The 19,439-nt window shown below is 43.9% G+C and overlaps 1 protein-coding gene across 5 annotated transcripts in view; it reads right to left on the bottom strand.

Moving 5' to 3' along the window:
* The window catches only part of RREB1 (ras responsive element binding protein 1), a 138,045-nt gene that overhangs the window by 104,634 nt on the left and 13,972 nt on the right, over window positions 1-19,439 (bottom strand). The gene's annotated exons all lie outside the window — the stretch shown is intronic.

Here is a 19,439-nt window from a genome sequence, read left to right as displayed (position 1 = left end):
TTCCACGATGGCCAAACACAAAAGTGGCGAGTTTACATTTCAATGTGATCATTTTAAAAAGTAAATAAAAATAAAATTCAACAATGTGAGTCCATATAAAATTGTGATTTTCCGAAGGTATGTACAGAAAATGGTTTGAGAGCTTAGTTGCATTATAATGTGTAACTATGGCTGACTGCACTGCATAGGGCAGGCCTGGCCAACCTGTGGCTCTCCAGCTGCTGTGAAACTACACATCCCAGCATGCCCTTACACAATTTTAGCATTTCCTAATTGCAAAACTGTAGCAGGGCATGTTGGGAATTGTAGTTTCACAACAGCTGGAGAGCCACAGGTTGGCCAGGCCTGGCATAGGGCCTCTTGTCAACAGGCTGGTTTGGGGGTCTGTGCAGTTTTCCTTTCTTAAAAATAGTAGCTGTCAGACTTATTGTACTGTGTATCTTGTAACTGTGGCTTAAACAATAGCATAATGCTGGCCTTGCTTCCTGACATCTCTTCATTGGACTGACTACAGTATGCCAAGAGAAAAAAAAAATGTGATCAAACAGTACATGTTTTACTTGCTCTTCACTTCAAAATCCCTAATTTTCACACATTTGTATCCAATATAATTGCATTTTTTTTTTTTTAAAAGGTGTGATTTCTGAGCTACATTAAGGGACCTTGCGACTAAATTGTAACATTAAACATACTCAGCTGCCCACTCAGTAATACCCCTTTTCCACTAGCTCAAAAAACACAGGTAAATGCACGGGGGCGCGCATTTACTTGTGTTTTTTGCTAGTGGAAGAGGGTCACCCCACAAAAACCCGGATCAAGTGACCCGTGAATCCTACCCGGGTAACTACTTGGGTAGGACACAGGAATGATCCGGATAGGGTTGTAGTGTATGCGACACGGCTCCTGTTTACACTGTATGGAAGGGCGGCGCTAGGAGATCATGTGATCTCCCAGCGCTGTGTCACTAGCAGCGTCACCAACCCGGCAATATGCCGGGTTGGTGAGCGCAGTGGGAGAGGGGGCTGAGCACGGGCCGCAGCCGGGTAGCACCCATGTCAGGCTCCCGGCTGCGACCCGTGCTCAGTAGTGGAAAAGGGGTATAAGACAGTAAGAGGGTCTTTGCAAGAAATACTTCCATCCAGCCCATGAAAGTTGGGCAAACACTGCACTAAGCGCCTACAGTTGATGCTGTCCAGTGTAGGGCGGAGCACACACACACACAGTTTTCAAAATGCACTGCCTCATCGTGATGAGTGGTGGGTGCCATGTGGCAGAAAGATGAAATAAAATAAAATAGCACAAAAAAGGGAAAAAGAGAAACCAGCCAAAACAAAAATCACAGAATGTGTGTAGCAAATAGATGTAATACAGGTTGAGTCTCCCTTATCCAAAATGCTTGGGACCAGAGGGATTTTGGATATGGGATTTTTCCGTATTTTGGAATAATTGCATACCATAATGAGATATCATGGTGATGGGACCTAAATCTAAGCACAGAATGCATTTATGTTACATATACACCTTATACACACAGCCTGAAGGTTATTTTAGCCAATATTTTTTATAATTTTGTGCATTAAACAAAGTGTGTCTACATTCACACAATTCATTTATGTTTCATATACACCTTATACACACAGCCTGAAGGTCATTTAATACAATATTTTTAATAACTTTGTGTATTAAACAAAGTTTGTGTACATTGAACCATCAAAAAACAAAGGTTTCACTATCTCACTCTCACTCAAAAAAAGTCTGTATTTCGGAATATTCCGTATTTCGGAATATTTGGATATGGGATACTCAACCTGTATAAGATTTTAGGTTTACTTGCCAGTGCTTTTAGGCCCAAACTAAAATCCCTTTAATGGGCCAAAAACAACAAATAAACAAAACACCAAAACAGCAGGTAGCTCATTGCTTCTGTTTATTTGAGAAGTTAGCTACAGTGTATGTACATGCTAATGAAAAGATTAACCAGTACATTTGAGGTCCTTGATTAATTATGGTACACAGAATTCCAGATGGATGACAGTGTCATAAGCATCTGAGAAATGATTCTGGATACTCTAGTACAGGATGACCTGAACATTTCATTGATGCCATTGGTTTTATTTTACTCAAGTGTATACAGTTGCTTAATTTGTCAGCACTTTAGAAGAGCAAAATATTATGATTCTAATCTTGCTTGTACTTTGTGCATAGAAAGGGTCTAACGCCTTTTGTTTGCAAGGCACTGTGCCATGACTTCCGTGTGACGGATTGTTAACGGCCAAGCCATCCACCCCTAGAAGGTAGCACTGGAAAGCCAGCATTCCACAGCAAAGGTATTTTGCAAGGAGGCCACAAATGAGATGAGATGGTCTGCAGACTTGAAATGCAAGTGCCTAGCAACAGAAGAATCCAGTGAAATATGTGCACAGCTCCCAGGATGCTGGGATAAGAGACCTTGGTAGATCGGACTTTGTTATTTTTCATAAGGGTATGAGGACACTATCTTCATCTCGGGATCACAACAAATGCAACTTACACACTAAATGTATAAAGACACTGAAAACACAAAGGTCTTACAGAAATCATCCAATCTGTAATGCATGCAACTCATATTTATAAATCTGGGAAAGGTACCATTACCACTGTCCAGTTTCCATCAAAGGCTGTTGGTTATATTTGATGTATGTACAAAAACTGATGTAGTTGCAGGGAAAAAATAAAAAATAAAAAAAATCAATCTTGCACCTGCCATACAGCTGTTTGCTTTACATGATGCTATATAGACAGATGTAGTGAAAGACAGATGCTCCATTCCATGACAGATTAGATAGAAAAAGAGCTGAGAAAGTACAGTTAGGATGCAGTTACTTTGGCGCAGTGTGGGATGCTGGGCAGGCTAAATCTAACAGTTGTAGACTCACTAACAAATGGTCCATTCATGAAGAGAAAAAAAACAGTCTGTTCGGAGGGTTCTAACGCTACAGTGACATGGAGGGTTGCTGTCTCCTAACCACCTACACATCGGAGTAAGGAGGACACAGTGCTGAGAACTCTATGCTCATCTTTGCCAGTATTTTCCTCCCCTTCTCACAGCTGTTTTAGTATATGGGTTTAAAAAAAACAAAAAACAAAAAAACCCTTTCAGTAAACTTTTAATGTTTTTATTTTATGCACACTGCAGATAATAGAGATGTTATTTTTGTAAAACAAAAAAAAATAAAAAAAAGATGTGGTGGGGTGCTGGATAATGTAAAAGTATCAGTAATAGGATGCATGTGTGAAAAAGCAGTGATCAGGTTTAGAGACCAAAATCATCATTGGTTTCCACTATGGATGCATTTAATAGTGTCCATGTGAGCTGTGCTTTAGGGCCTAACGTACAGTGCATAGAGCACATTACCATATGCAGCAAAACTGTGTGACTTTACTCAAGATATACAATGGAATTATGTTTCATCTGTCTTAGAAACAACTTTCCTTCATAAGACAATGCTTCATAACGGTGCTCAACATATGGATACATAGGCCCTCATTCCGAGTTGATCGGTCGCAAGGCGAATTTAGCAGAGTTACACACGCTAAGCCGCCGCCTACTGGGAGTGAATCTTAGCTTCTTAAAATTGCGACCGATGTATTCGCAATAATGCGATTACTAACTACTTAGCAGTTTCAGAGTAGCTCCAGACTTACTCTGCCTGTGCGATCATTTCAGTGCTTGTCGTTCCTGGTTGACGTCACAAACACACCCAGCGTTCGCCCAGGCACTCCCACCGTTTCTCCGGCCACTCCTGCGTTTTTTCCGGAAACTGTAGCGTTTTCAGCCACACGCCCCTGAAACGCCGTGTTTCCGCCCAGTAACACTCACTTCCTGTCAATCACATTACGATCGCCGGAGCGAAGAAAAAGCCGTGAGTAAAAATACTTTCTTCATAGTAAAGTTACTTGGCGCAGTCGCAGTGCGAACATTGCGCATGCGTACTAAGCGGATTTTCACTGCGATGCGATGAAAAATACCGAGCGAACAACTCGGAATGAGGGCCATAGTTGTTTACTCTGCCACCTCCCAACAAAAGCAGCAGCTGGTTCAGAACCAATTGCTACCTGGAAGCTTAATCATGTGCTACTACAGTCACTCATTCCCAGCCACTACACAGCACAAAGAAGGCGCATACCGGAACCGGATTATAGGTCGACAGTCAACAGGTCGACCACCAATGGTCGACATGGCAATGGTTGACACAGGACATGGCCGACATGAGTTTTTTCCCCATTTATCAACGTTCTCATACTTAACCATCCACGTGGACTATGACTGGGAATAGCAACTTGTGCCGTGCGCAGTGAGGCACCTTGCCCGCAGCCTGACAAGCTAAGTGAGCCATGCAAGGGGATGTTATGCACTAATTAGGGTTCCCGGTCATTTTACAGATTAAAGGACACCACAAAAAAACAAACTAATGTCTACCTTTCCAGTGTCCTCCATTTCCATGGTGACTTTTCCCATGTCGACCTTCGACCCACACCCTAACAATACATAGCCAGAATATATCCATATATCACTTAGTGCTATTTTATCAAGCTCACATAAAAGGAACATATACAATCATTTCATTGTACGTATAAACAAAGTATGTAATAAGTATGTTCCAGCTTATATTTTGTGGAAGAATATGTAAGAACAGCAAGCTTGCAAACTCAAGGCTTTTTACTCGCTACCCATAGCCGTGTGCAGGAGAACTGCTGATGATTTGGTACCTCTGAAAAGGTCGGTGAGGTGAGCAGCTGCACATTGCGCCGACTGGCACATGTCCCAAAGGGTTTGCTCACACTGCGCTTTTAAGAATGTTGTTCGAAAGTGGACAAGTTAAATGCACTCTCTGCATCATGAACCAAGATTGATATGAATAGTTTCATGGATATCTTCAATAAATAACACCCCTTTTCCAACCGAATCCTGGGTCTGACTCGGGATTTGGAACATGGTTTGGACCGGGAATAACGAGTACAATCTGTCATCTCCAAGTGCTGGGAAATTTTGCTCGCCCATCTTTGATCAATACCCAGGGTCACGGCCAATCATTGATGCTGCTCCACGTCATGCTTTAGGTGAGCCCAGCACTCTGGCAGCTGCTGGGATCAGCCTTCTCTGTGCACTGAATGGATGCATCCCATTCACCTTCACCTGCAAGCACAGACAGCATGTCCCCCAACCTCCCATGGGACACTGCAGTTGGAGGTATGGGCTCTCCCCATGCAGTAAACGGGGTCCGGGCCAGATGCCCCGGGTTACCTGTTTGCACTGCAGCTCACCTGGGTCCTCCCCAGGTAAAACCTTGCTTGCTACTCGACCAGACTTATTTTTCGCAAGCCATTTCCACTGAGCAGCGACCTGGGCTGACACAGCAATACCTAGGTTTTTAAGGCATTAGAAAAGGGGTATGAGATGCACTGCCAATTTATACTCCTGGATGACTCCACACATCACTCCATCCCCCACCCTCATTTTAAATCATACTGGTACAAAAGTCTGTATTTAATAAAAGGTTTACTCTTTTAGCTATGGCAAGGTAAATGCACCCTGTAATACTGGTGTTCTACAAAGCACTGCAATGTTCCACAAAATAAAATCTTTATAAAGTGTCCTAACTTGTGCTTTTTAACAAAAAGATAAAACTTAAATGGCAGAAATGATTAACCTACATCGTAAATGAAGAGGGAGTGGGTTTAGAACGTATGTAGTTGAAGTGTAAATGCTTAAGCACGAAGGGGACCATTTACAAAACTTGTAGGCTGATATATCAAGGCAATTCAATTAAAACAAATGGATAGTTTCAATACCACAAGATAAAAAAGTAATCTTTGAAAACTGTGCTTTAGTCAAATCAACTCCCCATACAAGAGATAAAGTTATCTTCACCTTCTAATTGTAGAGCAGGACACCAGTCACCTTGGTTAAATATTTGCATGTTTATCAATAGCTGGATATACCCGTTCACTGTCAGAGCATCACAGCGTTCATTTTATTTTTTACAATTTTTTTTTTTAGGTTGCTGCACCAGAAAAAAATATGATTCAATACACCGTTCCACTTTTTCCTACATGGTAAGGAAAAATCTCTTTTGGGGGTACAATAGCACAGACTACAGGACGTGCATCTCTGCAGACCTGCTATTGCAAAATCTCACTGCTAATCTCTCTCCCTCCTCTGCTACAAATCTCCAGGCAGGAGGATGCAGGCCAAAGTACAAGGCAAGAACATTGGCCAACTGTTGCTGCAGCCGCTCCCCTCCTACCTTCTGCCTGTGGCCCCTATCCACCAATCACTACCCTGCCAGGAGGCGTCCCGCCCTGTCCAGTCTCAGTGACTGACATCGGTGCTGTTAAGCAGAAGGTGAAATCCATCAGTGAACAGGGAAAACTGCATGTAGAAGTGTCACAATGTACCAGAAACACTCAACATAGCAGATCTAGTTTAAACACATCAACATTTCATCTTATCCTGTTCAACTATATATGTTTTAAATATACAGCACAGTCCCCTATTTAAAGCATCAGCAGAACTGGTACAACTGCTAAAACATCAAATACTTAACATGGGGAAAGGTTGCAAAATTCAGATGCCTCTCCAGTGAAGGAAATGACACTTCTGGCATCACTGCTAAATTAGTCATAAATGTGCAATTTGTTAGTTTTATTTTCCCAATGATCACTAGTTTAACAAATAATAGAAAAGTCCTTTGTGCCACAAAAAGTAGTTTACAGATAAAACTTCTTAACGTGTTAATTTCGACAATGAAAAAGAAAGCAAGGAACAAAATAAAAATATATGAGAGCCCACGCCTGATGAGAACGAAAAAAAAAAAACTCTCATCCCTTTGACCTTGGACTCACTTGCTTCATCCGAGTCTGTGGGTACATTCTCTTTGCTAACCATTCAGCATACTGCAAGCTCTGATAATAATGGTTAATGTTTACTGAAACCTGCGCATGAACTGTATGAAACCTGATAGCAGAACTTTGCTATTTCAGCCCAGCCAGCATCCATGTTGTCCAATCACTAGACCTTTTTTCTTCCGTAAAAGAAAGCAAGTTGTGAAATAAAAGGTCCCAGAATGAAAGTATTTTAGCTTGAACCCAATACAACACTAATGTAAGATAAATGTAGAAAAAGAAACGTTGTTGGCCCTTCCTTTGCTAGATTTTATTTCAGTCTAATGCTTTTAACAAAAATAAAAATGACACACACACAGTTTACACATGACAACAGTTATAAGCTTGTCATACACTATAACAAGCAGCATACTCATGAGAGAGCTTCATTTAATCATTTGCTTTGTTTTTGTTGTATCAACGTTAAGAGAAAATATGTTATGGTGTTGCTTGGATCCTTATGGGTCATTGGGTGGGACAGATTTAACAGTACAAATTCCTGGCTACTGAATTTTCACTGTCCCCATAAGATATAAATGCTATCAGCAAAATGCTGCTGGAGGTCAATTATGGTGTTAATGAGCACTAGTCAGAAGCATTTTGCACCAATCAGAACTACCAGGACACTGGATGCAAAGGAATGTCCAATTACTTGTCCACTTATATGCTTTCCAAAAGAGAACATCAAGAAACATATGTTTTTAACATACTTAAAAGGCAATTATTTTAAATTGCTTTCTGGTAATTATTTATTATATGTGTGTAATAAATTATATATATATATATATATATATATATATATATATATATATATATATATATATATATATATATATATATATATATATATACACACATACACACAATATTATATATATATATATATATATATATATATATATATATATATATATATATATACACACACATAAAAATAATGGCTGTTATTTTCCTGCAATGCTGCCAAAGTTGCAGTTAGGATACAGATGAATTCTATGCCTGTAGCAACTAATTAGCACATACCCACAATAAACATGACTTGGTTTCTGAAACAGTTTTAGAAACTTTTCCCCGATGCAAGGGAAAAAGAAAAAAAATATGATAAAGGAGCTGCACTTCCCCCAACAGCAGGATGCTCTCAGGTGTACAAAGGTAACTGTTAGTGTGTGGTATCACACAGCAGCAATAGAACCGCAGTCACCTTGGAAACATGCTGCACCCTGTTTGATGAACAAACAATGGTACCTTTTGAGCCAGTACCAAACAGGCAGGGCAAGGGACGGCCAAACAGTCATAGAAATCACAAAGGCGATAACACACATGAAGTTACTTTCAGGCCAAACATACAGAAAATTCATGAAAGCATGATAAGTAATTCATTTTTGGGAACCAAATGAAACAAAGTAAAAGGACCTGAATCCCAAGCACACGGGAGACAGCAAAGGTGAATACATATTTGTAGGTGTTTTTTTTTTCCCTTCAAGACTACCTACATAAGGAATAATTAAGCAGGACCCTTCTGACCAGTGATATTGCCACCAGACATATTGATCCCTGCTTTAGTACTTTAACCATTCATCACTAACTCTAGCAAGTAGTAAAATAAGGTGTGTCTTGTTATACCTCCATCCAGTAAAAAGTGCATACATAACATTGACAGAACACAACAAAGATACTTGGCCTTGGGGAGTGGCAGGATCTATAGCGACTCGAAGGAATCTCAGAGCAGTGGTTACATGCTCAAACACGGCCTAGCCAGGGAAACAAATACATAAATAGTAAAACAAAACAGAATTCTTAGCCTAGGAGCAAACTCACTACAGACCCCAACTAGAAAGTACACTCTCTCAGTCAGCTAGGCTTTGTTATAATAGTCTCTCTTTTTTCTTCTTGTCTCTCAATTTCAAGAAAGAAAAAAAAAAGCTGACTGAAACGATATAGTAATAATCTAGAGACTAACAGCTCAATAAATGCCGACGTACTAGCCTGTCCAAACAGAGCCGTATCAACATACCACGACTCGTTAAGCAGGTCTCGATTGATCATTATGGCTATATAGAATCAGGACAAAAACAGAAACTGTTATTTTGGGTCTAGTAAAAATCTACAAATGATTAAAGAGATGGATGTTCTCACAACAAAAAAAGCAAAAACAAGCACAAATTGTGAAGGTGCCTGAAACACAAGGTTTGAGAGGAGCAACAGTTGGTGCCCTGAGCATATATCCCCCTCCCCCTGCTTCCATCTACTCCACACCCTTCCAGCTCCTATCACAAATCCTCAGGCCTCAGGACTGCCAGCTGACAGAACAGTTTAGTCAGCAAGAGGAGATACACAGATCTTCAACTACTCCATCACGTCAGTCTCCATCCCACAGCTAACTTCCATGCACACAATTTACTCAAGTACCACTAATATGCATTTCTATATTCATCATTCATTATTTATTTTCAGTAGTAAATTCCTGGTGAATTTTATGAATTAAATATCACACCCATGTTTAGCATAATAAAACATATAAGCTGATCACGCAATTGGCTCTGTTAGTGAAATCACACAATGATAGCACAGACAGACAGATCAGATCTCCATGAAGTCTTAAAGGGGGTACTCCCGGAGCGATATTCTACGCAATCTGACTAGATTGCTTAGAATTTAAGTATTATCGCTTCGTGTGTACCCCCTACAGCGATAGCGTTGCGCAGCCCCGCGCATCGCTATCTCTGGTGCTAGATTGGCCTGCCGTGCAGGCCAATCTAGCAGGTTGCTCACTTCACCCGCTGGGTGAAATGAGCGCCCCCCCCCCATCTCCCCCCGCACACTCAGCACACATCGCACTGTGCTGAGCGGGGAGAGAGATGTGTGCTGAGCGGTTCGCTCAGCACACATCTCTCCCACATCGGCCCATCTATATGGACCTTTAAGCTGGGTACACACCTTTTCGATCACTCGGGTAAACGCTCTTAATCAGCAGAGGTCTGTGCCCCAAGCTGGACCCCCTGTGAGCCCCCTGCAAGCCTTCTACACAATGTGCTAGAAATAGATCAGTGTGTATGGGCATCTATGGGATCAGGAGGTTGGCTGACAAATATTAAACAGAACATAAGATGTGACCTTCTGATCCCCACAGTTACAGGAGTATTTTAAGCCATTTACTAGCTAATGCTCCTGCAAGAGACCTGCATACACACCTATACAATCGCCGTATCATTCACCCGATATGGATTGTATAGGTGTGTACACAGATTTATAAGAGGACAGACAGACACATAGGGCCGAAGTCAATTAGCAGTAATTAACGCACAATAATTTTGCTTAATGCGCAATTCAGTTGGAAAAGGATTACCCCAGCAGTCATGCTGTAATTCTGCCAGCTAATATCTAAGTGTAAAGGCCAGTACACACAGGGAGAGATGTGTGCTGAGCGATCTGTCACAGACCGCTCAGCACACATCTCTTCCCCCGCTCAGCACAGCGCGATGTGTGCGGAGTGAGGGGGCTCATTTCACCCAGCGGTGAAATGAGCGATGTGCTAGATTGTATCTAGCAATGGCAATAGCTTAGATTTTAAGTCAGATTGCTTAGATTTTAAGGACGGATCTCTCCGTGTGTACCCCCCTTAAGTGTGGGGAAAAATGGGGGAATATGCCTGTACCCCACAAAATTGCAAACTAATATTGGAAAAACAGTGTAGAAGACTATTAGTGACTAATATTTGAGGCTTAAAAGGTGTCAAGTGGCAGTGAAAAATGCTAGAACGCAAGTGTTTTTCAGCAAATTCAATGTTCTAGATTAATTAGGGGTACATAAAAAAAATAAGTTTCTTTGTGACGCTAAGATAATTTTAATGAATCGTTATATAACATCTATAACTCCCACCTGCAAACTTAAAAAACACATGTCCCAAAAATACAGCACACCATATATATGACCCACATCTTTTAACCTATTATTCCGCATTTTGCAGAATATCACCCTAAACATTACATTACTGGCCAAACTGAGTTAATGAAAAAGTTCTAAAATGTATAATTAATCGCATGGCGGGTGCCCCAGGGGTACTGAACAAGGTCCCAGCACTACATTGGTCATTTTTATTATTGTACCAATACATGGTGCAATAAGTGTATTAACTATTATACAGCACAAACAGTAATAGTCATCGACAGCTTCACAATTACATCCAGGAGTTGGAATATTTGGTCCCAGAACAGCTAAACTGATTACTGTATGTAATAATAAGATTTTACTTACCGATAAATCTATTTCTCGTAGTCCGTAGTGGATGCTGGGACTCCGTCAGGACCATGGGGAATAGCGGCTCCGCAGGAGACAGGGCACAAAATTTAAAAGTTTGACCACTAGGTGGTGTGTACTGGCTCCTCCCCCTATGACCCTCCTCCAAGCCTCAGTTAGGACACTGTGCCCGGACGAGCGTACACAATAAGGAAGGATTTTGAATCCCGGGTAAGACTCATACCAGCCACACCAATCACACCGTGCAACTTGTGATCTGAACCCAGTTAACAGTATGACAAACGTAGGAGCCTCGGAACAGACGGCTCACAACAATAACAACCCGATTTTTTTGTAACAATAACTATGTACAAGTATTGCAGACAATCCGCACTTGGGATGGGCGCCCAGCATCCACTACGGACTACGAGAAATAGATTTATCGGTAAGTAAAATCTTATTTTCTCTAACGTCCTAGTGGATGCTGGGACTCCGTCAGGACCATGGGGATTATACCAAAGCTCCCAAACGGGCGGGAGAGTGCGGATGACTCTGCAGCACCGAATGAGAGAACTCCAGGTCCTCCTTAGCCAGGGTATCAAATTTGTAGAATTTTACAAACGTGTTCTCCCCTGACCACGTAGCTGCTCGGCAGAGTTGTAATGCCGAGACCCCTCGGGCAGCCGCCCAAGATGAGCCCACCTTCCTTGTGGAATGGGCCTTGACAGATTTAGGCTGTGGCAGGCCTGCCACAGAATGTGCAAGTTGAATTGTGCTACAAATCCAACGAGCAATCGTCTGCTTAGAAGCAGGAGCACCCAGCTTGTTGGGTGCATACAGTATAAACAGCGAGTCAGATTTTCTGACTCCAGCCGTCCTTGAAATATATATTTTCAATGCTCTGACAACGTCCAGCAACTTGGAATCCTCCAAATCGCTAGTAGCCGCAGGCACCACAATAGGCTGGTTCAGGTGAAACGCTGAAACCACCTTAGGCAGAAAGTGAGGACGCGTCCGCAGTTCTGCCCGAATGGAAAATCAGATATGGGCTTTTATACGATAAAGCCGCCAATTCTGACACTCTCCTGGCTGAAGCCAGGGCCAGTAGCATGGTTACTTTCCATGTAAGATATTTCAAATCCACCGATTTGAGTGGCTCAAACCAATGGGATTTGAGAAAATCCAAAACTACATTAAGATCCCACGGTGCCACTGGGGGCACAACCGGGGGCTGTATATGTAGTACTCCTTTTACAAAAGTCTGGACTTCAGGAACTGAAGCCAATTCTTTCTGGAAGAAAATCGACAGGGCCGAAATTTGAACCTTAATGGACCCTAATTTGAGGCCCATAGACAATCCTGTTTGCAGGAAATGTAGGAATCGACCCAGTTGAAATTCCTCCGTCGGGGCCTTCCTGGCCTCACACCACGCAACATATTTTCTCCAAATGCGGTGATAATGTTGTGCAGTCACCTCCTTCCTGGCTTTTACCAGGGTAGGGATGACCTCTTCCGGAATGCCTTTTTCCCTTAGGATTCGGCGTTCAACCGCCATGCCGTCAAACGCAGCCGCGGTAAGTCTTGGAATAGACACGGTCCCTGCTGAAGCAGGTCCCGTCTTAGAGGTAGAGGCCACGGATCTTCCGTGAGCATCTCCTGAAGTTCCGGGTACCAAGTTCTTCTTGGCCAATCCGGAGCCACGAGTATCGTTCTTACTCCCCTTTGCCGTATAATTCTCAGTACTTTTGGTATGAGAGGCAGAGGAGGAAACACATACACTAACTGGTACACCCATGGTGTTACCAGAGCGTCTACAGCTATTGCCTGAGGGTCTCTTGACCTGGCGCAATACCTGTCCAGTTTTTTGTTGAGGCGGGACGCCATCATGTCCACCATTGGTCTTTCCCAATGGACCACAATCATGTGGAAGACTTCTGGATGAAGTCCCCACTCTCCCGGGTGCAGATCGTGTCTGCTGAGGAAGTCTGCTTCCCAGTTGTCCACTCCCGGGATGAACACAGCTGACAGTGCTAACACATGATTTTCTGCCCAGCGGAGAATCCTTGCAGCTTCTGCCATTGCCCTCCTGCTTCTTGTGCCGCCCTGTCTGTTTACGTGGGCGACTGCCGTGATGTTGTCCGACTGAATCAACACCGGCTGACCCTGAAGCAGAGGTTTTGCCAGGCTTAAAGCATTGTAGATTGCTCTTAGCTCCAGTATATTTATGTGAAGAGACGTCTCCAGGCTTGTCCGCTGATGCATCTGCAGATGCGATCCGGACCATTTGTCCAGCAGATCCCACTGAAAAGTTCGTGCATGGAATCTGCCGAATGGAATCGCTTCGTAAGAAGCTACCATTTTTCCCAGGACTCTTGTGCATTGATGCACAGATACTTTTCCCGGGTTTTAGGAGGTTCCTGACTAGATCGGATAACTCCCTGGCTTTCTCCTCCGGAAGAAATACCTTTTTCTGAACAGTGTCCAGAATCATCCCTAGGAACAACAGACGTGTCGTCGGGATCAGTTGGGATTTTGGAAAATTCAGAATCCACCCGTGTTGTTGGAGCACTACTTGGGTTAGTGCTACTCCGACCTCCAGCTGTTCTCTGGATCTTGCCCTTATCAGGAGATCGTCCAAGTAAGGGATAATTAAGACGCCTTCTCTTCGAAGAAGGATCATCATTTCGGCCATTACCTTGGTAAAGACCCGGGGTGCCGTGGACAATCCAAACGGCAGCGTCTGAAACTGATAATGACAGTTTTGGACCACGAACCTGAGGTACCCTTGGTGTGAAGGACAAATTGGAACATGAAGGTAAGCATCCTTGATGTCCAAGGACACCATAAAATCCCCTTCTTCCAGATTCGCTATCACTGCTTTGAGTGACTCCATCTTGAACTTGAATTTTTGTATGTACAGGTTCAGAGATTTTAGATTTAGAATCGGTCTTACCGAGCCGTCCGGCTTCGGTACCACAAATAGCGTGGAGTAATACCCCTGTCCCTATTGTAGGAGGGGTACCTTGACTATCACCTGCTGAGAATACAGCTTGTGAATGGCCTCCAATACCGTCGCCCTGTCGGAGGGAGACGTTGGCAAAGCAGACTTTAGGAAACGGCGAGGAGGAGACTTCTCGAATTCCAACCTGTAACCCTGAGATACTACCTGCAGGATCCAGGGGTCCACCTGCGAGTGAGCCCACTGTGCGCTGAAATGTTTGAGGCGACCCCCCACCGCCCCTGAGTCTGCTTGTAAGGTCCCAGCGTCATGCTGACGCCTTTGTAGAAGCCGGGGAGGGCTTCTGCTACTGGGAAGGAGCTGCTTGTTGCAGTCTCTTACCCTTTCCTTTGCCTCGGGGCAAATAGGAATGTCCTTTTGCTCGTTTGTTCTTATAGGAACGAAAGGACTGCGGCTGAAAAGCCTGCGGCTTTTTCTGCTGGGAGGTGACCTGGGGTAAAAAGGTGGATTTTCCGGCCGTTGCCGTGGCCACCAGATCCGATAGACCGACCCCAAATAATTCCTCCCCCTTATACGGCAATACTTCCATATGTCGTTTGGAATCCGCATCACCTGACCACTGGCGCGTCCATAAACTTCTTCTGGCAGATATGGACATCGCACTTACTCTTGATGCCAGAGTGCAAATATCTCTCTGTGCATCTCGCATATAAAGAAATGCATCCTTTAACTGCTCTATAGTCAGTAAAATACTGTCCCTATCCAGGGTATCAATATTTTCAGACAGTGACTCCGACCAAGCCACGCCAGCACTGCACATCCAGGCTGAGGCGATTGCTGGTCTCAGTACAACACCCGTATGTGTGTATATACTTTTTAATGTATTCTCCAGCCTCCTATCAGCTGGATCCTTGAGGGCGGCCGTATCAGGAGACGGTAACGCCACTTGCTTTGATAAGCGTGTGAGCGCCTTATCCACCCTAGGAGGTGTTTCCCAGCGCGCCCTAACCTCTGGCGGGAAAGGGTATAATGCCAATAACTTCTTTGAAATTAGCAGTTTTCTATCTGGGGTAACCCACGCTTCATCACACACTTCATTCAGTTCCTCTGATTCAGGAAAAACTATCGGTAGTTTTTTCACACCCCACATAATACCCCTTTTTGTGGTACTTGCAGTATCAGAGATATGCAAAGCCTCCTTCATTGCCGTGATCATATAACGTGTGGCCCTACTGGAAAATACGTTTGTTTCTTCACCGTCGACACTGGATTCAGTGTCAGTGTCTGGGTCTGTGTCGACCGACTGAGGTAAAGGGCGTTTTACAGCCCCTGACGGTGTCTGAGACGCCTGGACAGGTACTAACTGGTTTGCCGGCTGTCTCATGTCGTCAACCGACTTTTGTAGCGTGCTGACACTATCCCGTAATTCCATAAACAAAGCCATCCATTCAGGTGTCGACTCCCTAGGGGGTGACATCACCATTACAGGCAATTGCTCCGCCTCCACGCCAACATCGTCCTCATACATGTCGACACACACGTACCGACACACAGCAGACACACAGGGAATGCTCTGATAGAAGACAGGACCCCACTAGCCCTTTGGGGAGACAGAGGGAGAGTTTGCCAGCACACACCCAAGCGCTATAAATATATATAGGGACAACCTTAATAAGTGTGTTCCCTTTATAGCAGCTCAAATATTATAAATATCGCCAATAAGTGCCCCCCCTCTCTGTTTTTACCCTGTTTCTGTAGTGCAGTGCAGGGGAGAGTCCTGGGAGCCTTCCTCGCAGCGGAGCTGGGCAGGAAAATGGCGCTGTGTGCTGAGGAGAATAGGCCCCGCCCCCTTTTCGGCGGGCTTCTTCTCCCGGTTTTTTTGGAACCTGGCAGGGATTAAATACATCCATATATCCCCAGGGGCTATATGTGATATATTTTAGCCAGAATAGGTATATTACATTGCTGCCCAGGGCGCCCCCCCCAGCGCCCTGCACCCTCAGTGACCGCTGGTGTGAAGTGTGCGGAGAGCAATGGCGCACAGCTGCAGTGCTGTGCGCTACCTCATGAAGACTGAGACGTCTTCTGCCGCCGGTTTCTGGACCTCTTCTCTATTCGGCATCTGCAAGGGGGTCGGCGGCGCGGCTCCGGTGACCCATCCAGGCTGTACCTGTGATCGTCCCTCTGGAGCTAGTGTCCAGTAGCCTAAGAAGCAAATCCATCCTGCACGCAGGTGAGTTCACTTCTTCTCCCCTAAGTCCCTCGTTGCAGTGAGCCTGTTGCCAGCAGGACTCACTGAAAATAAAAAACCTAACAAACTTTTTCTAAGCAGCTCTTTAGGAGAGCCACCTAGATTGCACCCTGCTCGGACGGGCACAAAAACCTAACTGAGGCTTGGAGGAGGGTCATAGGGGGAGGAGCCAGTACACACCACCTAGTGGTCAAACTTTTAAATTTTGTGCCCTGTCTCCTGCGGAGCCGCTATTCCCCATGGTCCTGACGGAGTCCCAGCATCCACTAGGACGTCAGAGAAAACATAAATAACAGAGACTAATAGTTAAATGCATAACATGCATAAGAAGCAGTACAAGACTACACTCCACATTGCAATTGTTACCGGCCACAAAACTGTATGTGTCCAATTAACCCCTTAGAGGCACAAGTATCCCACGCTGTCTGCTGGCAGCAAACATTTTAATGGAAATCATATTGCATGACTAGAGATTCCCATCTTGTTAAGTCCCCCTTCCTCCAGCTCTGTGATGAGTTCTACTGAAGCAACTTCCCCACATCTTGTGAGAGCAGCCTGTACATGTTTCACTTCCCCACTTACTGAGCCCTGTTTAGGGGCTCGTCTATCTCCATCTGTATCTGTGCTAACCCTTTCAGAGACCACAGAAAAGTGTGATGGGAAGATTAAGTGTACAAGTACTGTATTCTATTTGACACACCCTTCTTTTGTTAAATTGTAGAAGAATTTAACAGCGAGGATTCACACTCGTGCAGGAGCTAAGAGTATAAAAACTATTTCTACACCTCTATTATAAAAATAGTTTAACCTATAGTTTTAAAATTACACAAGTGTTTAACAACATTCTATAGCTCACTGGATATTATATTGGTAGCTATATGGTTGCTGCAAAGAAAATTCATACCAAAGGCAGTCCCTTGTACACTGGCAAGTGTGCTAGCAGACAGCAGTAATAGTTTGTGGGTATTAATTGCTGTGGGCCATCACTATCATTACTGGGTATTGGAGATAGTGCTATGTATTGCCCCCACTCCAGTAAATACTTGGTATGTTACCTATGCAGGTGAAAGTGGATACAATTCATCATAATGACAGTAACAAGCATCCATTAACTTGGAACACACACTAGGGGAATAAGGGAGAACAAAACTGCATGGGCCACAGGTACTTGGGAATCTACAAACGCTTTGCTTATATGCACTAAAAAGTTCACAGCACATATACATACTCTCCGACAAGTTCCTACAACACCACCACAAATTGCAGCAGGTTTCCTACCACTGATTTAGGGAAGGGTACCACTAAGCTATCCTAGTCTCACCAGTGATGCAGATACAAATGTACACACCAACACATACAACCTTTGCTCCTCTTTTACTGCTGCTGCACCCTGCTCTTGGAATTCACCATACAAACCAAATTCTGTAAACTATAAACCTTACTACAGGCTCATATTAATGGACATTTTACATCTGTATGGTCCACAGACACTGCTTGAAGTATGGTAAGTTACATTTATGTGGGAATACTCAGATTCCTCACTATGATCCTACTGGTACATCTGCTGCGCAATTATGTTTAGTTCATGTTAACACCCATTTAAGAACGGTATGCATTCCTTATGGGACATAAGAAACAAGCCTTGGAGAGAGAAAAAGTGGAGAAGTTGCCTACTGAAACCAATCAGTGGTTCAGCATGATTTACCGCCGCATAGGATGCCGAACGTCAGTATACCGACATTGGCATCCCGAGCGGTGGAATGCCGGCAGGGGGGCTAGCGCAACTAAGCCCTTTGCGGGCTTGGTGGAGAGCTTCGCTTGCCACATGTTCTTTTCTCCCTCTATGGGTGTCGTGGACACCCAGAAAGGGGGAATCACCTACCTCGCCGGTATACCGGCAGCAGTATGGTGCCTCGTCGGGATCCCGCCGTCTGTATTGTGACCGCTGGGATCCCGTCGATCGGTATGCTAACTGCACACCCCAATCAGATTCTAACTATCATAGTTTGTGCTAAATAAATTATTGATTGCTTTGGACCAGCAGCATCACTGGGGGCGGTGACACCTGGTGTGCCACATAAACTGCCCAAAAAGGGGTCAGGATCTTAAGGAAGTCATATGGTCTCAATTGGTGGGGATGGTCCCTGTTTTCATCACACTGGGGGTCTGACCCTAGTGACTCTGCGTACATTGCTAGCTCTTTTCTTAGTGACAGGAGCCAGGCGTTGTACGATAATGTCACAGTGTAGCACCCGCCTCCCTGTCATTGAGGAGGAGCCAGCTTTTTAGCATCACGTCACCCATCCCCCAGAAGAGTGACACCCGGGTATGGTCTGTACCCACCTAATAACACCAAGGCTTTGGGCAACTTCTGCACTTTATTGATCTCCAAGGATTGAAATATCTGCCCCTTATGTCTCTGATCTGTAGGTCAACATTCACAATGTTAAAATGTCATCATTTAATGTCAACACCTGCAAAATGTTGACATAGTCAAGTAAACATTTACAGAAGACTTAGGGTTGCTGCAGAGCCGAATTAAAGGGGGCAGACAGTGCGGTTGCCCAGGGATCCCACACATTGGGAACCCCCACATTGCTGCTAACAGTTCCCAGCCTTGTATATAGCTAGAATCAGACCCTGCCCCACATAAATATACTATAAATAGAATTGGGTTTCTTGGGTGGGGGATGTAAATGTTTAAATTCCTAACAAACTAAACGAGTCTGTAGACTGGAGAGAACATCATACAACATTATTTACACAAACACACACATATACTTCCAGTTAAAATGTTCAAATGTTTATCAGACAGCTCAGCTGTAGATATGGGGCACAGAGCAGTTGAACGGTTCTCACAGCAGTCACTGCCGCTACCCAACCCGTGGACAGAAAAACACTGCAGAAAACGGGTCAGTGTTTTAGGTGAAAACAAGTGGTCTGCTTACAATAAATAAACAACAACGACGAGAGTAACATCAATGCTGAAAGCCTTAAAACTTGCAGAATCCAGAGATGTAACAACCTACAAGTAACAACAGACTGATTAGATTAAAATAGGACAATCGC

Source organism: Pseudophryne corroboree, chromosome 5 (assembly GCF_028390025.1).
Source record: "Pseudophryne corroboree isolate aPseCor3 chromosome 5, aPseCor3.hap2, whole genome shotgun sequence".
In the NCBI taxonomy this organism is placed as follows: Eukaryota; Metazoa; Chordata; class Amphibia; order Anura; family Myobatrachidae; genus Pseudophryne; species Pseudophryne corroboree.
The sequence above is the reverse complement of the archived record's forward strand: the minus strand, read 5'-3'. Positions and strand labels throughout refer to the sequence as shown.